Source organism: Moschus berezovskii, chromosome 10 (assembly GCF_049115385.1).
Source record: "Moschus berezovskii isolate FMDL1 chromosome 10, NW_MosBer_1.0, whole genome shotgun sequence".
NCBI classification, from domain to species: Eukaryota; Metazoa; Chordata; class Mammalia; order Artiodactyla; family Moschidae; genus Moschus; species Moschus berezovskii.
In genome coordinates this window covers 64,175,689-64,199,553 of record NC_142469.1, presented here as the reverse complement: position 1 = coordinate 64,199,553, position 23,865 = coordinate 64,175,689, and positions in this window count along the sequence as shown.

Below are 23,865 nucleotides of genomic sequence, written 5' to 3'. Positions count from 1 at the left end.
GAATTTTGAGCATAACTTTACTAGCGTGTGAGATAAGTGCAATTGTGCAGTAGTTTGAGCATTCTTTGGCATTGCCTTCCTTTGATATTGGGATGAAGACTTACCTTTTCCGGTCCTGTGGCCACTGCTGAGTTTTCCAAATTTACTGGCATATGGAGTGCAGAACTTTCACAGCATCATCTTTCAGGATTTGAAATAGCTCAACTGGAATTCCATCACCTCTAATAGCTTTGTTCATAATGATGCTTTCTAAGAACCACCTGACTTCACATTCCAAGATGTCTGCTTCTAGGTGAGCGATCACGCCATCGTGATTATCTTGGTCGTGAAGATATTTTTTGTACAGTTATTCTGTTTATTCTTGCCACCTCTTCTTAATATATTCTGCTTCTGTTAGGTCCATACCATTTCTGTCCTTTATTGAGCCCATCTTTGCATGAAATGTTCCCTTGGAATCTCTAATTTTCTTGAAGAGACCTCTTGTTTTTCCTATTCTGTTGTTTTCCTCTATTTCTTTGCATTGATCACTGAGGAAGTCTTTCTTATCTCTCCTTGCTAGTCTTTGGAACTCTGCATTCAGATGCTTATATCTTCCCTTTTCTCCTTTGCTTTTCACTTCTCTTCTTTTCACAGCTATTTGTAAGGCCTCCTCAGACAGCCATTTTTCTTGTTGGATTTCTTTTCCATGGGGATGGTCTTGGTCCCTGTCTCCTGTACAATGTCATGAACCTCTGTCCAGAGTTCATCAGGCACTCTATCTATCAGATCTAGTCCCTTAAATCTATTTCTCACTTCCACTGTATAATCATAAGGGATTTGATTGAGGTCATATCTGAATGGTCTAGTGGTTTTCCCTACTTTCTTCAATTTAAGTCTGAATTTGGCAATAAGGAGTTCATGATCTGAGCCACAGTCAGCTCCTCGTATTGTTTTTGCTGACTGTATAGAGCTTCTCCATCTTTGGCTGCAAAGAATATAATCAATCTGATTTCGGTGTTGACCATCTGGTGATGTCCATGTGTAGAGTCTTCTCCTGTGTTGTTGGAAGAGGTTGTTTGCTATGACCAGTGCGTTCTCTTGGCAAAACTCTATTAGCCTTTGCCCTGCTTCATTCCGTGCTCCAAGGCCAAATTTGCCTGTCTCTCCGGGTGTTTCTTGACTTCCTACTTTTGCATTCCAGTCCCCAGATGCCGGCTCCAGTGGCACAGATGCAAGACCCTGGCTCCGGCTGGCGCAGACGCGAGACACCGGTTCCAGCACAACAGACCACACACAGAAGTGTGGCCAAGAAGAGCCACCCCACGCCCGAGGTCAGGGGCAGCGGCCAAGAGGAGCTACCCCATGTCCAAGAGGCGGTGGCTGCGCAGGCGCAGGAGGGCCAAGAGGAGCTACTCCATGTTCAAGGTTAGGAATGGCGCCTTGAGGAGATACCCTTTGTCCAAGGTAAGGTGCAGTGACTGTGCTTTGCTGGAGCAACTGTGAAGAGATAACCCATGACCAAGGTAAGTGAAACCCAAATTAGATGGTAGGTATTACAAGGGGGCATCAGAGGGCAGACACACTGAAATCATAATCACAGAAAACTAGTCGATCTGATCACATGGACCACAGCCCTGTCTAACTCAATGAAACTAAGCCATGCCGTGTGGGGCCACCCAAAACGGATGGGTCATGATGGAGAGGTCTGACAGAATGTGGTACACTGGAGAAGGGAATGGCAAACCACTTCAGTATACTTGCCTTGAGAACCCCATGAACAGTATCAAAAGGCAAAATGATAGGATACTGAATGAGGAAGTCCCCAGGTTGGTAGGTGCCCAGTATGCTATTGGAGATCAGTGGAGAAATAACTCCAGAAAGAATGAAGGGGTGGAGCCAAAGCAAAACAAATACCCAGTTGTGGATGTGACTGGTGATAGAAGCAAGGTCCGATGCTGTAAAGAGCAATATTGCATAGGAACCTGGAATGTTAGGTCCATGAATCAAGGCAAATTGGAAGTGGTCAAACAGGAGATGGCAAGAGTGAACGTCGACATTCTAGGAATCAGTGAACTAAAATGGACTGGAATGGGTGAATTTAACTCAGATGACCATTATATCTGCTACTGTGGGCAGGAATCCTTTAGAAGAAATGGAGTAGCCATCATGGTCAACAAAAGAGTCCGAAATGCAGTACTTGGATGCAATCTTAAAAACAACAGAATGATTTCTGTTCATTTCCAAGGCAAACCATTCAAATTACAGTAATCCAGGCCTATGCCCCAACCAGTAACGCTGAAGAAACCGAAGTTGAACGGTTATATGAAGACCTACAAGACCTTTTAGAACTAACACCCAAAAAGATGTCCCAGCATCAGGGTCTTTCTAGATGAGTCTGCTCTTTGCATCAGGTGGCCAAAGTATTGGAGTTTTAGCTTCAACATCAGTCCTATCAATGAACACCCAGGACTGTTCTTCTTTAGGATGGACTGGTTGGATCTCCTTGCAGTCCAGGGGACTTTCAAGAGTCTTCTCCAACACCACAGTTCAAATTTGCATTTTATTAGAAGATTCTACCAACTGTAGGAAAGATGGATTTGAGATAAGGTGGTGACCAAAAGAGACAGTACTATACCAGATAATATCTCAAACTAAGTTGCTGGTAATTGAGGAGAAAAATGGATTCCTCTGTTCCTAGCATTGAAATGTGCTAACTTAAAAAAAAAAAAAAAATTGAATAGCTTTTTTTTTTCAGTCTAGTCTGCCTAAAATTTTACTTCCTAAAGGTCATTAGTTCCTTTTGATTTTTATAGTTATATACTCAGGCTTATACAAGAAAAATGTTAACATGTTCAACAATGTGCCACATAAATTTCAGTTTTGAGTGTTTAGAAATCTTATGCTACCTCTATGTGTAATATTTTGCATAATTTCATACATAATACTTAAATGATTATGAATAAAAACAATAAACTCATGACTAATTTTTCTAACCTAGTTATTAATACAAAGAAAACTAGTATTTTCTGAATTCCTACTACTTACTTTCTATGTTACCTTTACTATAAAGACACAATCATATGATAAGTGTTTTAACAATTTGATATATAGGAAATGAAGTCTCAGGAAAGTGAGTAAATTTCTCATGGAAGACAGTAGATTCTGTACTTTAATCCAGATCTTTAATTTTAAATTACATTCTTTGGCCTAATTAATGATACCTATTACCTAGAATTTAAAGGTTAAGCATGACCACTCTAAAATAGTAATTGCACAGTAATAATAATGGCATAATAATTCAAATAGCAGTGAGAAAATTTTGAATTGCTTAAAATTTTTATTTTTAAGTTCATAAATCCCAATAGAAGAAATTTACTTTCAAAGAGAAATTTCTACATTTTCTAGCATTTTGGTCTTTTGAGCAAGTAAATAATATTAGCATAATAATGTCTCAAAATTTTCTAAGTAGGATATGTTAGGTTAAACCCTCCCGATCTCATCATTTATCTCTAAGTTGTAAACATAAGAAACAAACAAAAATTTAAAATTTTTAAAAATTGAGTCATAACATTTCTTATCTCAAAGTATTTGACTTGGAAATTAGTTAAATATAAGCATAAAGGGCATATGTGATGAATTTTCTCATTTATTCTTAAGTTTTATATAATTATTCATGTCCTCTGAAACACATAATAAAACAAATACAAGTAGAATATTAAGTGGTCATTTTTACTGACACATTTTAATGGGTTAATTCTTTTAGAGGAAAATATCCAGTATAGGCTTAATACCTTAAAGTTCAAAATGTTATCAATACATTATTTAAATTAATTTCATGACTTATGGTAGTAGCAAAGTTTGTATAAGTGCATAATATCATTGCTGACATTTTCCCCTGCTGACTCTTCTCTTCTGTGTTTGGTAGTCTGTGTCAGACCCTAGTTTGATTGGTAGAGCAGCAGTTCACTCCTTGTCATGAGGTTTCTGTACTTTAATCAGTCTTCGAATTAAATAGATTTTATTGCACCTGGAAATAAATAACAGCATGCTGCTTTTTTTTTTTTTTTTTCTTAAAATAGATGAGACCAAAGCTGTGAACCAGAGGCATGCTTTAGAGCTTAATATCTTCTGTTTTGATTGGTGAAATCTATCTGAATTTGCATGAAATATGCGTATATATATAAATATATAAAACTAATCTAATATTTTTTAAAATTAATTTTTAGCTCTGCTTAAATGATATTAGTAGATCATTGCTATAGCTTTTAGGGGTTTTCTTTTATTTATGTGAAACATTTTTCTACATTAATGGAATTAGAATTTTATTGCATTTTATATATAAGGGATCAAAAAAATAAAATACACTATATAGCATTTCAGATTCTATTTTAATGTGTACTTTTTCTTGGTGTATTTTTAATTAATTGATAATGAAAATCTTATAAGAAAATGAATTGAATCAATGAGAAATTAAAAGCAAAATTAATTTTTAGACTAATAGACATTCATCTTTTAAATGCTGCCACCAGTCCCTTTAATTTGTTGATCTTCTTCTGACCTACTTATTTTACATGCTTTAGATGCTTACATCATATGGTATTTGGTAAGTATTTAATCATGTAAATAATGATATAAAGTACAGCAAGGTCAAGTAATCACTTACTTTAACTGGTCAATGAACAATGACTATCACCTAGACCCTTTCCTTCCTGTGTTCACTTGTGTCATGACACAGAATGTATTGCAGGAGAAGCATCAGTTGGTATAATTTTCTTACTCTAGTGCCAAACTGGGTGGTTGATTTGTTTGCTGAAAACAACTTGAACAATTCATCTTAGCATTTCAGTTAAAAAGGGGTCAGAATATTCACTGAAACCTGGTCTTTGCAGTCAGCAAATAGAATTGCTAATGACCTTAGCAAAGCAATTTTAATGACTTGAAAGACATGTTACCAGATTGCTCCCAGTAAAGGGGAGGAAGAAAGGGGAGAAAGCAAGAGGATAGTAACACACAGACGGGGTCTCAAAACTCATTTAAGTTTTATGTTTAGTTAGAGGGAGACTGGAGAAGGAAATGGCAACCCACTACAGTACTCTTGCCTGGAAAATCCCATGGACGGAAGAGCCTGGTAGGCTACAGTCCATGGGGTCTTGAAGAGTCAGACATGACTGAGCGACTTCACTTTCACTTCATTTTCATGCATTGGAGAAGGAAATGGCAACCCACTCCAGTATTCTTGCCTGGAGTATCCCAGAGACAGGGGAGCCCGGTGGGCTGCCATCCATGGGGTTGCACAGAGTCGGACATGACTGAAGTGACTTAGCAGCAGTAGCAGCAGAGGGAGACAGGGGCTTTCCAGGTGGCACTGGTGGTAAAGAACCCACCTGCCAGTGCAGGAGACATAAAAGATATGGGTTCAATCCCTGTGTTGGGAAAATCCCCTGGAAGAGAGACTGTCAACCCACTCTGGTTGGAGAATCCTATGGCCAGAGGAGCCTGGTGGGCTATGGTTCATAGAGTCCCAAAGAGTCAGACACAACTGAAGCAACTTAGCATGCATGCAGAAGGAGACAGAATCAAGAGAATTACTTTTTAATATGAAATTGAGCACATTCATAAGAAGAAACCAGTGATGACCAAAATGTTATAGATAATGCAGAGAAAAGAATTATTAGCTAGAGCAAAGTCTCTGAACATGTGAATTGGAGTGGGAGTCTGAGCACTGGGAGATGAATTAGCTTTCAGTTACAGGGAGGGCAATGACTCTTTGCATTTAGAACAAGGGAATTCCTAAATCATTTGTTTTCACATCTCTGTATCTGGAGACAAAGACAGTTGGGTAAGAGGAAAGTCAAGATGATAGGACCTGCCACCTAACAGACGAGAATTTTTAAGAATAAATATTATTTTTCTTCTTTAAGGGGAGATTAATTATGTCATAACTGAACTATGCAACAAGAACTCAAAGAGCAAAATCTCCAAATATTTTATGGTTTAAGTTTATGACCTCTTCACACTTCCAATGAACACTTTATATTTTCTTTTGACTGAGTCCAAATGTTATCAAATCAGAATGGGAAAATGAGTTATTTGCTGACACATGAAGTGGAAAGAAGTTGTGTTTTTATTTTTTCATAAGTATTTTCCTAATACATGTGTTATAAAATTTTATTTCTTGATGCTTTCCTTTTTAATTAAAATTTCCTTGAGACAAATGACCTTATTATTTTTTTTTTAATCTTTTTTTTTTTTTCTTTTTGCGACTAGAAAAGCAGTCCAATCTTCCCCAGACCAAGTATGGTTTCAGTTGTTAATAGAATCTCAGTATATGTGGTTTACATCTTCAGGTTTTAAAAACACTTAACACTAATTTGTTTAAGTTTGTTACATATTTTCAGATATTATCTGTAAGTGTTTAAGCATGTTTAGTCCTACTAATTGCTTGAGGAGAGTTAGTAAAAAGCAGCATTTTTAGAACTGATTTAGTGTCTGTTTTGTGAAATGTGGGAATATATAGCTCAGACCATTTTCTTTGTATTTATTTTGGAGGCAATAAGAGAAGTCATAAGAAAATTTTTCTAAGACAAATTTATTTTACCCATTTGGGTTGCTTACTAAAACTGTCTGATAAGAATGATTTCAGAAAGTGAATAAATAATATTCACAATAAACTCTCCATGCAGTCTAATTAGAGTCTATTATTGATTCCGTGTACATACTCACTCCTTCTTCTCCCCTTGGATAAATAGATGAGAGGATGACACAAAGGCTATGACTGTACAATGATAACACACCTGGGCACTTCAATACGCTTTCAGAACTCAAATGATCTACACTGTTTAACTTCAACACAAAGCTTGTGGGCTGCTTGAATTTTTTTTAATGAAATAAAGCTATCCATACAAACAATTTTTTTCATCTTAAAGACATTCAGAACAAAACGAAGGTGGGAATGATTATCAACTTGGATTTTATGATTAAAATTCAAATGCTTTTTGCAGTTATACAGTACAGAGTGTTCTTTACAACATTAAGTAAAAAATGAGAGAATTATAAGAATAATGATCAAACTAAAATGCAAAAGAGGATAGTATAATGGTAAATACCAGTATTAGCACATTCCTCTGTAAAGTGGAAAGGCTCAAATCAAACTATAGATAGTACAGTTTAATTAAAGTTAATTTAGAATTAATGGAAAGCAAATGCTTTCAAAAATATAACCACCTCACCACCACAAGCAACAATAGCAACAGGATAAGAAACAAATGTGGTAAGTCTGGGCTGTGGCAATGTTCATCAGCAGGCTATGAACTGAGACTGTAAAATCAGGTAGACTTCAAATCTAAGCTGCAATCTTTAGTCATGTATCTGTCTTTCTGAGCCACTTTTGAAAAATGAAGATAATAGACTTTATAACCTGAGCTTTTGTGAAAAGGCTAAATGAAAATATATATTAAAGTATTTATTATAAAAGAGTATCTGGAACAAAACAGTCATTTTAATACCTGATATCCTTTTTACATTTCTACTCTTCTCTAAATGTTGTCGTGTTGATGCTTCTTGACTCTATTTGCCAGTAAATAAAAATGTTGTTTAAGGGAGTGTGATCATCTGACGGATTTTCAGAGAAGACAGAGGCTGCTCACCAAATCTAGGAGTAGAACTCTGGGAAGTGTGAACAAAGAATATACCGCGTTTCAGTCTAAGGCCCTATTTTCATGTATCACTTACTGATTACAATTAAAAAAACAGGTTTGATTTGTCCTCATAAATTGAGTCCCAGAGATTTTTGCATGGCTTCATATTGAGGGCTTAGCTCAATGTCAGACTTTCTAGTTCATACAATCTGGGATTGTAACCTTCAAACCTATTGCATTACACATAACTTTCTGTTTCATTTTATTCATGCAACTGTCACCATTTGAAATTATCTTATTAGTTTATTTATTATTTCAGTGTTTGTCTTCCCCATCTAGAGTGAGAGGCAATGATATTACCAGTCTTTTAATTGATTTTAAAAATCTGTTTTGTGGTGACTTAATATGGCTGAACAAATTAACAAACTAGTCATAATGAGTTTTCAGAGGCAGATAGCCAATGCTAATATTTCTTGTGCACTTTTTACAAGCTGAGGATTACTTTAACCATTGTATATGCTTTAACTTATTTATTCCTCACAATTACACTCATCAAGTACTGTTATTATCCACATTTTATCAAAGATCAAACAAATGTAAAGAAAGAATAAGTAATTTGCCAAATGTCCCACAACTGGTAAGTGTGGACAGTAATTGGAACCCAGCTGGCTTTAAGGTACATAGGTTTAAGTGCTGTACTGTGATAATTTTGCTTCTCCTGACACAGGGAAGTTTTCTGTGTTGCTATGGATATCTGCCTATATGATGGTGCTTATCTAAGATTGCTGTGTACTCTAACACATAAATAATAGCTTCTTATTTCCAGAAATTTTCACTATTAAAAACGGGAAAAATGTCTTTCTGTAGTAAAGCTTGCTAAGAAATAGCATTTGATAAAGCAAGTTGTATGTTACTGTACAAAACTTTTTTAAACTTAATAGATTCTATAATCTCTGAGATCAGTTCCTAGTGTTACAACACCAAGATGGAATAAGATATCATTCAATGAAACTTTTAGAATCTTACTGGAAAGAGATGTATTTTGAGAACAAATGTAGATTTTAATTCCAACTCTGACATTTATAAGACTTATTAGATTTATATGAGTCACAATCTTTTTGAGCATCTGAGACTCATTTTCCTGATCTTTAAAATGGTTCTAATGATGTTTGACTTGTGAAGATCAAATGAGAAACATACAAAAGGCTCAGCAAAATGCCAAAAGCATAATGGAAGTTAAATGAAGGTTAGATGCCACGGCTTCCCTTAGATTCTGTACATTAGGGAAAAGCAAATTAGGCTAAAACCCTTCACTATGCATAGCTTATCACATATGCATTTTCTGACTCTTAGTTTATTCATTCAATCATCAAGCTGTACCAGGAATCAGACACAATAATATGTCCCAGGAAATTGTGTGGGCAGTATGGAACAAAACAGGGTCTCTGTCTTCTATGAGAACAAATGCTCTGTCTTATCCTCCCTTCCATTCTGGTAGGGAAGGAAAACATTTACCAACTAATCATGAAAATAAATATATCATTATGGGTTGTGATATATATTTTTTTAAAAATTGGTAGCTAAATTAGCAAAGAATGAGCTAAAGGAATAGAATATTACACTTACAGTATAGCATGAGCTTAGTGATTCAATTAATCAAAAATATTAATGTGTCAGAGGGATTGTATTTGAGTTGAAGACCTAATCTGAGACCAGATTGCACAGGTCTGGCTCTGTTGTCCAGGTTAAGGATTTAAACAGTATTTAGAAGGAAATCGGAGAAGGCAATGGCAAGCCACTCCAGTACTATTGCCTAGAAAACCCCATGGATGGAGGAGCCTGGTAGGCTGCAGTCCGTGGGGTCGCTAAGGGTCGGACACGACTGAGCAACTTCACTTTCACTTTTCACTTTCACACATTGGAGAAGGAAATGGCAACCCACTCCAGTGTTCTTGCCTGGAGAATCCCAGGGATGGGGAAGCCTGGTGGGCTTCCATCTATGGGCTCACACAGAGTCGGACACAACTGAAGTGATTTAGCAGTAGCAGCAGTAGAAGGAAATAGGTAGCCAATGAAGCCTAACCAGCAGAGTACTACAAAACATAATTTGTCCTTTTAGATAATCACTTTGCCTGCTCTTTGGGAAATGGATTGGAGGAGGGCAAAACTAGAAGGGAGAAGCTTGGTTGGAGGATATTATAAGAGATTTCTGTGATGTGGGCCAAGTTAACAGCAGTCACAAGGGAGCGATGACCTGCTATTATTATTATTTAAATTTACTTATTTATTTTTGGCCACATGGCATGTGAAATCTCAGTTAGGAGTGAACACATGCCCTCTTCATTGGAAGCACCTAGTCTTAACCACTGGACCACTGGGGGAGTCCCATGATCACCTATACAAATACACTTTGGAGGCAGTTTCTGGGGCATGGTAACAGATGAGCTGTGTTGGTGAGAGGAAGGGTAATGCTGAGAATGCCTCTTCCTAAGATTTTACATAAATAACTGGGTTGATTGGGAAGCAATTTATTGATAAAGAGGAAGAACATATAAAGAAAAAATGAACATGTTAATTTTGTGATGCTTGAGACTAATTCTGATGGATCACAAATACCATTTGCTTTGTAAGCCTAAAAGTTAAAAGGAATGGTCCGAGCTGGATATACAATTTTGGAAAATATGAATTTATCTAGAGGAGTTTGGCAAAGCCAGGAAAGTGAAGAAATTGTCAAGGGCATAGACTGAGGAGACTTCCCTAGTGGTCCAGTGATTAAGACTCTGTGTATCAGATACAAGGGTCATGGGTTCAATTCCTGGTGGGGGAACTAAGGTCCCACTTTCTATATGATACAGCCAAAGAAAGTATTTTCAAAAAAGAAAAAGAAACAGACTGAAAAGTGAAATAGGCACACCCTTGAGCCTTGTGTTTGGTTTCTTCTCAAAACTGACTTTGAGGTAAGGATTCAAGTGCAAGTGATGTATTTGAAAAGTGTTAGGAACACTGACAAATGAGTAATGAAATGACCTAAGGAGGATGAATCAGGAAACACAAGGCACCTTATTCAAGTCAGCTACTACCCTTGTGCTTAATCCCATGGTGCAACTCTTGGAAATGAAGTCAGTCACACACTTCAGAATTAACCTATGGAAGGGCACAGGACCTGAAATATTTATTCATCAAAACCTTTTTGCCATTGGAGATGGCTACTTCCAGAAAGTGTTAATTATCTGGCATTCTCAGGCTGTTCCAGGTGAGTGAAGGGCTCTTCTCAGTTTCTAAGAAAGTTGGATTAGCAACAAAATATTATTTATGATCAAAACAAGGGCAGTTTTGGCTCATGAGGAAAGATGGATATTTGGGAAATTAGAGTTGTCAGATAAAATACATGCAATATTCGGAATGTGTTTATACTAAAAATGATTTATTGTTTATCTAAGTTTAACTACTTGTACTTTTTGATTTGTTAGTCTTTCAACCCTTGGTTGAATAAGCTGAAGGGTGAATGGTAAACAAAAAATTAGTGACTCAGGAGGTGGTGATATTGACTATGCATGGAAACAGAGAGCTGGAAAGGAAAAGGACTCAGATTGTGCTTTGGATGGTCATCGTATGGCATATATGAAGGCTGAGAGAAGGGGGCAGTTAAGAATTAGAAGTAGAAAGAAAGAGAGCAGGGAGCAGAGTAGATTAAGGTAGTACTTCCCTACTGTGTCTTGTATCCTGGGAATCTTCTTTGCTACTCACACAGAACATATCCTTCCTGACACTTATGATCACCAAATGTGTGGATTTTGTGTGTTGTTTTCTCCCCACAACAAGCAATTTTCTGCAGTGCCACATGGGTGTCCTACAAACAATTTAACTCAACTGTTACACTATCTACCTAGAGATAGTGTCATATCACACAGGTTAAGGCCTCAATCCCATAAGACTGCCCCTCAATGCAGACACACACACATATAGACATTTTAGACCCAGGCTGTAACCTGCGCTTCTGACCAAACAGCTACAGATCAGAGGCTTAAACTCCTTGGATTCTATTAGTACACTACAGCAGCTCAAAAAACTCAGGGAAACACTTAACTTTACTAGTTTACTAAAGGATGTGATAAAGGATACAGATGAAGAGTTGGATGTAGACATACAGCGGGTGAGGTCTGGAAGGCACCAGCATAGGAGTTTCATTTCTCATGGAGTTGGGATTCATCACCCTCCCCTTGTGGACATGTTCACCAGCCTGGAAACACTCTGAACACTGTTCTATTAGGATTTTATGGAGCCTTCCCATGTTGTTGTTGTTTAGTTGCTAAGTCATGTCCAACTCTTTTGTGACCCCATGGTCTGTAGCCCACAGGCTCCTCTCTCCATGGGGTTTCCCAGGCAAGAATACTGGAGTGGATTACCATTTTCTTTTCCAGGGATCTTCCTGACCAAGCACTCGAACCCAGGTCTCCAGCATTGGCAGATGGATACTTTACCATTGAGTAACCAGGGAAGCCCCTTCCTCATACAAGCATGATAAATTATCAGCTTTGTTTGTAAAGCCCCTCCCTTCTCTGGAGGAGGAGTGGTGGTGCTGAAAATCCCAAGCTTCTAATTATGGCTTGATATTACTAGTGACCAGCCCCATCCAAGAGCCAGCCTGAATCACCTTCTTAGAACAAGATGCTTCTAGTGTTTTTATTGTTTAGGAATTTACAAAGGTTTTAGGAGTTCAGTGCCAGGAACCGCTCCTGGCACAGAACTCCTAAAACCTTTGTTCAGTTCAGTTCAGTCGCTCAGTCGTGTCCGACTCTTTGCGACCCCATGAATCACAGCACGCCAGGCCTCCCTGTCCATCACCTACTCCCGGAGTTCACTCAAACTCACGTCCATCGAGTCGGTGATGCCATCCAGCCATCTCATCCTCTGTCGTCCCCTTCTCCTCCCGCCCCCAATCCTTCCCAGCATCAGAGTCTTTTCCAGTGAGTCGACTCGTCGCATGAGGTGGCCAAAGTATTGCAGTTTCAGCTTTAGCATCAGTCCTTCCAATGAACACCCAGGATTGATCTCCTTTAGAATGGACTGGTTGGATCTCCTTGCAGTCCAAGGGACTCTCAAGAGTCTTCTCCAGCACCACAGTTCAAAAGCATCAAATCTTCGGCGATCAGCTTTCTTCACAGTCCAACTCTCACATCATATATATATATATATATCTCACAGTTATGTAAAACTGGAAGGTATTTGATCCAGTGAATGAAGATGGATTGACTTCTGGTTGGAAATGAGACACCTGCATCATACCATGAAGCATGAGAGAGGGAAGAACATTCTTAAAGAAATGGGGGAACATATCAGGGATTTTGAAAACTAAGGAATCAGATTTTCAAAAAACATATTGGAAGTGTTTCGGAAACAGCGCAGGAGGAATGTCTACAGCAGAGGAGGATGCAGGGCAGTGGGTTATGTCTCATTATCAGAAGGGCTTATGGTGTGGGAGGAGAGGAGTGTAAACAAGAATAGAGACCAGACGGATTCAGACTGCAAGGAGACTGAAGAATTGAGCCTAGTCCATTAAACATATTTATTAGTAGACTAAAGATAAAAATCATTTAAGATAATTAAAACTAGCAGCTTTTCTTAAAGAATGTTTTCAATTGTGAGAGTCCCTTATACTGCAAGGAGATCCAACCAGTCCATTCTAAAGGAGATCAATCCTGGATGTTCATTGGAGGGACTGATGCTAAAGCTGAAACTCCAATACTTTGGCCACCTCATGAGACGAGTTGACTCACTGGAAAAGACTCTGATGCTGGGAAAGGTTGGGGGCGGGAGGAGAAGGGGACGACAGAGAATGAGATGGCTGGATGGCATCACCGACTCTGTGGACATGAGTTTGAGTGTACTCCGGGAGTTGGTGATGGACAGGGAGGCCTGGCGTGCTGTGATTCATGGGGTCGCGGAGAGTCGGACACGACTGAGCGACTGAACTGAACTGAACTGATAGCCATGTATGTTCATATATATATATATATATGAATGGATCATTTAGGTATAATTGAAATACTTTAGGTTTTCCAGTGGTCAGTTTATTTTTCAAGTTTAATATTATTTAAAAGATTGGTAAATGGAATCCTTTCAAATACCTCAAAAACAAATTAAAGTCTTTATAAAAGTTTTCAGGCTATTGAATATTTTACCAATTTTATTTCTGTGTAGTCTTCTAATACACATATAACCATAGTCAAATAAACTATTGGTTTTGAAATACAGAACAATAGTTAACGGAAGGTAAGTTAATGGATAAAGCTGTATAATGACCAGCTGAGTAAACCTCCTTGGACATAAAAGATAACAGACCTTACTTATTACCTTGAAACAACAGAGGTATAACCATAGTTCTGTGCTTTGGGGTATGATTAATGATTTCTGTCTTCAGTTATATTAAGAACTGAGTGAAAGTTTAACTACCAAAGAGCATATATATCACTCCAAAAAGAAGCTGCACTGTATACAATTCCCTTGGAGATAGTAGAGAATCTTAAGAAAAACAAGCACTGAAAATTCAATATTTGGATGTCTTCTAGGGAAGGTAGTCAACTAACGGTGTAATGAATCACTGCAAATTGAAAACTAGAAGCAAATTATAGATTTTTGCGTTTTAGGCAAAAAAAAAAAATAATAATACTTTATTAACCAAATAGTGCACCCTGACCTGATCTGAATGCATAAATGAAAACACAAAAAGTCAGTTCAATAAAAATCCACCAGGAGTTATTCAGAATTTGTGTTTAACAAATCTCTCTCTTTCATATATTTATAAGCTAATTAAAAATAATAAAAATTTAAGTACTAGAAACTAGAGGAAAGGAATATATCAAGATATATTCTTCATTATATATATATTTTTATTTTGAAATATCCCTGTATATTAAAATATATAATCTTTTAATGACATATATTAGCCAAAATAGAATACCAAGAACAAAAAATAAAAATTTAATCTAGACAAATATAAAGTTCACTTACCCTCATATTTAGTCAGAACATTTTTTCTCCAGTAAATAGAGTAGCTCTGTTTTGAATGATTGATTTTTACTGATTCTACCAGATATAACAGCAATAAAAGCAATTCAACTGTAATTTTAGTGAAGCAGCTCTCTGAAACCATTCTAATTCAGAAAATATATAGTTATATCAGTTTTTAAAAATCTCTATTGTCTATATACACCATAAAGGTGTCAGGAGTCTGAAAGTGTTATTGATACAGCCTCTCATGATGCTTTCATAAGAAGGTGACACGTAAATTTGTCTTTCAATACACTTTACCTTTCATATGCTCTTAATCCTTAAAAGCAAATAGAAACCAGAAATAATAAAGGTAGTCAAAACATACTATGTGTATGACAAATCAATCACATAATTACATGGCATTTAAGCAAAGCTAAGCCATTGATTCATTAAACACATACAACCAAACACTAACCCAATTGTTGATTCAATAGTGAAGCCTTGATGAAATTTCCAGTGATAATGTTCATTTTACTGCACACTTGCTAAGTGGAAATTCACATGCCAGTTCAACCCTACTTAAGACAGGAGTGGGCAATCATAAAGTTAAATTTGAAATACTCTCCATGACTCATTTGCTTTTCTAACTAAGAGCTATTCATTAATGATTATTTCCTTGAAGTAACCACATGATTTTACTATGGTTATTTTTTCATTTTAACTGTTATGGTAATGTCAGTTTGGGAAATCAGGGGGATGAGAATATCAACACACTTAATTGTGGTGACACTTTGCCTATTTATTCACTTGCTTCTATAATTTAAATCAGAATGCATTTGTTTCCTCTATCCTATACTGTTCTCTGGTCTCTATTCAACTTATAGAGTAAATTATTGTATTTTAATATGCTTATTAAGAAAAAAACAGATTCAATTGATGATTGGATTGTATGAAGGATAAACATTGAAATGAGCTTGTTTCCATGTAATTTACTATTAACCCGATTTAAAACTTATTATAAATTCAGAGACTGGGATTAATACATATACACTGTTGATACTATGTATAAAATAGATATGGCTTTCCTGGTGGCTCAGTGATCAAAAAAATCCACCTGCCAATGCAGGAGACACAGGTTGATTGCTAGGTCTGGAAGATTGCCTGGAGAAGGAAATGGCAACCCACTCCAGTATTCTTGCCTGGGATATCCCATGGACAGAGGATCCTGGCAGGCTACAGTCCATGGGGTCACAAAACAGTTGAACACAACTTAGCCACTAAACAATAACAACATAAAATAAGATCATACTGTTTAGGTCAGGGAACTCTACTTAATAATCTGTGGTGACCTGAATGGGAAGGAAGTCCGAAAGTGATAGTATATATGCACATGTGTGGCTGATTCATTTTTTGCTATACAGTAGAAACTAACACAGCATTATAAAGCAAACATACACAAGTAAAAGTTAATTTAAAAACAAATAAAATTGATATACTATATGAATGTATAGGGAAGGTAGGTTGTTAATATGAAAACTGTAAAGAAATTAAATGAATGAGAAAACCATTGCTTTAACATTCCCAAAGAGATATTTGGCTCAGTTGTGAAAACCTGAGGTTAGGCTACTTTTCTGGTTTAGAGGACTTCCATTCTTGGTGGAGAGCTCTCAGTCCTGCTATGTGGGTACCCTGATATACACTTAGCCCTGATGGCATGTGAACCATGAGCACAAATTAAAATAAAAATAGCTCTTGCAATTTGTGTTTACCATAACTGTTATTCTTTGCTCAGCTTCTTTCCCACAATGGAGTCCATTCCTGTGCATATAACATGGGAACTGTTCGCGTTCTAAATCTCCTCAGGTAAGGTTTTTATCATCTTTATTCTTACTTACGATATAATCCAGAAGGTGGTTAGCTTTAAAATTTAGAAGCTCACTCAACAAATATTTTACAACATGGGTTTTACACTCTTAGTGCCATGAATGCATCTAAAGCTTTCAGGAGCATGGAAAAGTTTCTCAACATACTACAATCCAGTTTTGTGCATACACTTCAATAGGATGAAAGATGCCACAGAGCTCAACAGTGCTAAGGGAAGTTCTTAGGGTTAGAGCCAGGAACAAAGTGTACATTGTGCCAAACAAAGAACTGCCTACACAATGAAGTGGTCATGCAGGTAGGGAATTTTCTATACTGACAGTCCTTCTGTTTGGTTGAGGGGACAGCTTTTGTTCTGGGGCTCTGACTATGACTTCCCGGAACTTCATTCTAAGAAAACCCACCTGGGCGAACTCAACTGGTCTCATGCTGCTGCTGCGGCTGCTAAGTCTCTTCAGTCGTGTCTGACTCTGTGCAGCCCCATAGACGGCAGCCCACCAGGCTCACCCGTCCCTGGAATTCTCCAGGCAAGAACACTGGAGTGGGTTTCCATTTCCTTCTCCAATGCATGAAAGTGAAATTGAAAGGGAAGTCGCTCAGTCGTGTCCGACTCTTAGCGACCCCACAGACTGCAGCCTAACAGGCTCCTCCATCCATGGGATTTTCCAGGCAAGAGTATTGGAGTGGGGTGCCATTGACCTCTCCAAATTGGTCTCATACTGGTGGCCAATTGTAGCCCAAAGCCAGGGTTTACTTGTTTCACAGTGCTTGCCAGCATAATGCTGTAAATGTCAAATTGTTTTTGGTATTCAAAGAATCTGGGGATTTCTCATAACCGTCAGAATTTCTTCCATTGAGAAACCAGTAGCACAGCAACATTAATACCAGTTTTTAAATTAAAAGCATCAGTTGAAGCTGAATAGAGCTGATTGTTCAGAAGTCTCTAACACACCTTGGGGGTTCTGATACACTGAGGTTGTCTGACCTACCTCTCTCTTTTACAATATGATCACCACTAGCAAGGAGTGTGACCCCTATTGCCCTTAAGTAAGTCTATCTAGACCATCTTCAAGTTATAAGACTGTAGTAAGGGTTTTACTACAAGGTCCCCTTCATTCTCCCAGGCCAAAATAACCTTGTTTGTTTGTTTGCTTTGTCCTTAGGAAGTTGTATATGCCATTGATTATCCTTTTCTTTTCTGGGGCTATTTTTTTGTCCAAGTATTCTTGCGTTATCTAAGGTCAGGAAGCAACAGTTAGGGCTGGGCATGGAACAACAGATTGGTTCCAAACAGGAAAAGGAGTACATAAAGGCTGTATATTGTCACCCTGCTTATTTAACTTATATACAGAGTACATCATGAGAAACGCTGGGCTGGAGGAAGCACAAGCTGGAATCAAGATTGCCGGGAGAAAAATCAATAACCTCAGATATGCAGATGACACCACCCTTATGTCAGAAAGTGAAGAAGAACTAAAGGGCCTCTTGATGAAAGTGAGAGAAGAGAGTGAAAAAGTTTGCTTAAAGCTCAACATTCAGAAAACTAAGATCATGATATCCAGTCCTATCACTTCATGGGAAACAGATGGGGGATCAGTGGAAACAGTGGCTGGCTTTATTTTTCTGGGCTCCAAAATAACTGCAGATGGTGACTTAAGCCATGAAATTAAAAGATGCTTATTGCTTGGAAGGGAAGTTATCACCAACCTAGATAGCATATTAAAAAGCAGAGACATTACTTTTGTCAACAAAGGTCTGTCTAGTCAAGGCTATGGTTTTTCCAGTGGTCACGTATGGATGGGAGAGTTGAACTATAAAGAAAGCTGAGTGCCTAAGAATTGATGCTTCTGAACTGTGGTGTTGGAGAAGACTCTTGAGAGTCCCCTGGACTGCAAAGAGATGCAACCAGTCCATCCTAAAGGAGATCACTCCTGGGTGTTCACTGGTAGGACTGATGTTGAAGCTGAAACTCCAATACTTTGGCCACCTGATGCGAAGAGCTGACTCATTTGAAAAGACCCTGATGCTGGGAAAGATTGAGGACAGGAGGAGAAGGGGACGACAGAGGATGAGATGGTTGGATGGCATCACCAACTCAATGGACATGGGTTTGGGTGTACTCCGGGAGTTGGTGATGGACAAGGAGGCCTGGCATGCTGCGATTCATGGGGTCGCAAAGAGTCAGACATGACAGAGCGACTGAACTGAACTGAACTGAATGTCTTTCATGTAATACAGGAGAAATGAAACAAAGAGAGGTTAGTCTATATTGTAAAGAATAATAAGCTGAAAAAATTATAAACTCTAATGCCACGTGTAGAGGTTAACATATTGGTTGAGATTCTGAGCATTAGAAATATATCTGTGTGTGTCCATGATGTCTGATCTTTACTTCTGTCAAGATCTCACTTTTGTGGCATATCTCACAAACCTTGCATTGAGATGCATGTGTAATATTAACCGCCCCTGCTCCCCAAATTCTTCTATTTCTCTTGCAAATCTCCTCGTAGTCTGCCTTAAAAAATTGAATAAGTAAAAAAGCACACACAAAAGGAGTAATGCAACAAACATTACTTACTAAATATCTATAAATAACAGATATTAGCAGTCAGTTTTATTTTATATTGAAGAATCATTTGATCACTCTCTCAACTGACTTACCTCTCTCTCTCAGATGAGTATCATGGTCATTAATTTGATATGTATGTTTTCAGGGTTCATGTTTTAATTACAAAAAACTATATCATACTGTTGATTTATGGATTTAAATATAAATTTTATTTTATCATCTGTGTGATTAAGTAACATGATTTTTCAAAGCCATGATAAACTGTGCGCAAATTTTATATAGATTCAACTCACATTTTTATATTCTTTACATGTTTCATTATAGATACATTTCATATATACATACACATAAGTATATCCTACTAATAGACTTTTAATATTTTCCCAAATGTGGCTATGGCAATTCTCCCTAGAAGATATTTTTCCATTCCTTTTATTCATTTGGCTTCAAATGTAAGTTTTGTAAATAGCACAAAACTGAGTTGTATTTTATTTTAATTAGATACATTTTTCTTAATAGGCTATTTAAATGTCTTCATTTATTTTGATTTAGTTCTAACATACTAGTTTCTACCTTCTGTTTAGCTCATTTATTTTCTCTGTCTGCTCTTCCTCCTTCCCTACCTTCTGTCTAATTGACCAAGTATGCTTTTATTCTTTACTCCTATTAATTGGCTTAGATGTCCTAATCTTTTTCAGTTGCCATAAATTGTTTTAATTCTCATATTAAATAATGAGGTGTCAATACCATTACTCTCTTGAAGGCTGTGAATAACTTAGAGTCCTTTAACATGGAGATCCCTAATTCTATCTTCCATATTACTATTTCATAAGTTTTACATTTTAGTTTCTACAAATTAGTATTTTTATACCTAATATTTATTAGTTTTATGAAGGTGTTACTTTCTGGATTAATTTATGTGTCTAACAATACGTGAACCGTGATCTTCCAGATGTTCAAGCTGATTTTAGAAAGGCAGAAGAACCAAAAATCAAATTGCCAACATCCGCTGAATCATGGAAAAAGCTAGAGAGTTCCAGAAAAACGTCTATTTCTGCTGTATTGACTATGCCAAAGCCTTTGACTATGTGGATCACAACAAACTTTGGAAAATTCTGAAAGAGATGGGAATACCAGACCACCTGATCTGCCTCTTGAGAAACCTATGTGCAGGTCAGGAAGCAACAGTTAGAACTGGACATAGAACAACAGACTGGTTCCAAATAGGAAAAGGAGTATGTCAAGACTGTATATTGTCACCCTGCTTATTTAGCTTACATGCAGAGTACATCATGAGGAATGCTGGGCTGGAGGAAGCAAAAGCTGGAATCAAGATTGCTGGGAGAAATATAAGTAACCTCAGATATGCAGATGACACCACCCTTATGGCAGAAAGTGAAGAGGAACTCAAAAGCCTCTTGATGAAAGTGAAAGAGGAGAGTGAAATAGTTGGCTTAAAGCTCAACATTCAGAAAGCTAAGATCATGGCATCTGGTCCCATCAGTTCATGGCAAATAGAGGGACAAACAGTGGAAACAGTGTCAGACTTTATTTTTCTGGGCTCCAAAATCACAGCAGATGGTGATTGTAGCCATGAAATTAAAAGACGCTTATAAATAGATAAATATATGCTACCTATAACCTCACACGCTAGTAAAGTCATGCTCAAAATTCTCCAAGCCAGGCTTCAGCAGTATGTAAACCATGAACTCCCAGATGTTCAAGCAGGTTTTAGAAAAGGCAGAAGCACCAGAGATCAAATTGCCAACATCCGCTGGATCATGGAGAAAGCAAGAGAGTTTCAGAAAAACATCTATTTCTGCTTCATTGACTATGCCAAAGCCTTTGACTGTGTCAATCACAATAAACTGTGGAACATTCTGAAAGAGATGGGAATCCCAGACCACCTGACCTGCCTCTTGAGAAACCTGTATGCAGGTCAGGAAGCAACAGTTAGAACTGGACATGGAACAACAGACTGGTTCCAAATAGGAAAAGGTGTACGTCAAGGTTGTATATTGTCACCTTGCTTACTTAACTTATATGCAGAGTACATCATGAGGAAAGCTGGGCTGGAAGAAGCACAAGCTGGAATCAAAATTGCTGGGAGAAATATCAATAACCTCAGATATGCAGATGACACTACCCTTATGGCAGAAAGTGAAGAGGAACTCAAAAGCCTCTTGATGAAAGTGAAAGAGGAGAGTGAAAAGGTTGTCTTGAAGCTCAACATTCAGAAAACAAAGATCATGGCATCTGGTCCCATCACTTCATGGGAAATAGATGGAAAAACAGTGGAAACAGTGTCAGACTTTATTTTTTTGGGCTCCAAAATCACTGCAGATGCTGATTGCAGCCATGAAATTAAAAGACGCTTGCTCCTTGGAAGGAAAGTTATGACCAACCTTGATAGTATATTAAAAAGCAGAGACATTACTTTCCCAACCAAGGTCCGTCTAGTCAAGGCAATGGTTCTTCCCGTGGTCATGTATGGATGTGAGAGTTGGACTGTGAAGAAGGCTGATCGCCGAAGAATCGATGCTTTTGAACTGTGGTGTTGGAGAAGACTCTTGAGAGTCCCTTATACTGCAAGGAGATCCAACCAGTCCATTTTAGAGGAGATCAATCCTGGATGTTCATTGGAGGGACTGATGCTAAAGCTGAAGCTGCAATACTTTGGCCACCTCATGCGACGAGTTGACTCACTGGAAAAGACTCTGATGCTGGGAAAGGTTGGGGGAGGGAGGAGAAGGGGATGACGGAGAATGAGATGGCTGGATGGCATCACCGACTCTGTGGACATGAGTTTGAGTGAGCTCCGGGAGTTGGTGATGGACAGGGAGGCCTGGCGTGCTGTGATTCATGGGGTCGCAGAGAGTCAGACACGACTGAGTGACTGATCTGATCTGATCTGACCTATAACCTAGATAGCATATTAAAAAGCAGAGACATTACTTTGCTAACCAAGGTCCGTCTAGTCAAGGATATGGTTTTTCCAGTAGTCTTGTATGCATGTGAGAGTTGGACTTTGAAGAAAGCTGAGTGCTGAAGAATTGATGCTTTTGAACTGTGGTGTTGGAGAAGACTCTTGAGAGTCCCTTGGACTGCAAGGAGATCCAACCAGTCCATTCTAAAGGAGATCAGTCCTGGGTGTTCATTGGAAGGACTGATGCTAAAGCTGAAACTCCAATACTTTGGCCACCTCATGCGAAGAGTTGACTCATTGGGAAAGACTCTGATGCTGGGAGGGATTGGGGGCAGGAGGAGAAGAGGATGACAGAGGATGAGATGGCTGGATGGCATCACCGACTCGATGGACATGAATTTGAGTGAACTCCGGGAGTTGGTGATAGACAGGGAGGCCTGGGGTGCTGTGATTCATGGGGTCGCAAAGAGTCGGACACGACTGAGTGATTGAACTGAACTGAACCGTTGGCTCTCACATACAAAGACAGAATTTAAAAATAAGACTTTTGTGAAGAAACTACTGCTGCTGCTGCTAAGTCGCTTCAGTCGTGTCTGACTCTGTGCGTACCCAGAGACAGCAGCCTACAGGCTCCGCCGACCGCAGGATTCTCCAGGCAAGAACACTGGAGTGGCTTGCCATTTCCTTCTCCAATGCATGAAAGGGAAAAGTGAAAGTGATGTCGCTCAGTCGTGTCCGACTCTCAGCGATCCCATGGACTGCAGAAACTACTAGTGAAGTATAAAATTAACTAATATGGTTTGGGGGAGAAATGGAAGGAAATAGAGTTTCAAGAAGGAATGGTGAGTCAAGAAATCAGTTAATGTGATTTTTACTTTAAATTGTTATTAAAATTTTTATTTTTTTGAGATCAGAGTGAATGTATCAGCTTTTCCTCATTTTTTTAATTTACTGAGTTTTTTGTGGCTTTTCTAGCTGATATCTTCTGTTTTTCTTCACAATATCATTCTTAACCCCTTTGCTTTATGACACAAATGTGTGAACTATATGGAATTATATCACTGGACTCCTCAGTTTTCTGACCTTGAGCTGGCTTTGACCCTCAAGAAGTCACAGCAAAGGAGTGAACACAAGCATGGTGTTTATTATCCAGTTATCCTTCTGGATGTATAACATCTCTCTTCTTCTGTCCTCTGAGGCCTGCTGCTTCTGAACTTGGGTTACTACAGAATTCCTTATGGTTTCATAGACCCCCACACCCATTTTCTAAATAGTCACTTTGTAAATAAAAACCCTTTAAATTATTATAATTTGAGTGTGGCATTTATTCCTGTTGGGATAAATATCTTATAATCCTTTTGGCAATTTCTTTCAGGTTTTGCCTTGAAAAGAAATGTATTTGTGATAGAACACAGACATCAAAGATGTATACATAAAGTTCAACCTCATTAAATTATTCAAATCGGCTGTATCTTTATTTTTATGAATTTAATCTACTATACTCAAAGACCTGTAGTTTTGTGTTTAAATCTCCCTATACATTTATGCATTTGTCCATTTCTCTTTGAATATCCAGCTGTTTTAAAAATAGACTTTATTGCCATATATTTAAATATACAGCGTCTTGATCCATAAATCCTTATTATAAACACTACTGTTTGGCTTTTACTCACCTTATTATTTCCCTTTATTTCTCATGGGTGTGTAATTTTCTTAGATATTAATATTCAGATCTTTTCTTTTTTCGACTTACATGTATTTCCCTAAACTCTTAGCTGGACTTTTAACATCTTGTGTGTTTAAATTTGCCTCTTGTAAGTAATATATAATCTGATATCCTTTGCTTCTTTTAGCAAAAATACTAGCAACAGCAAATACCT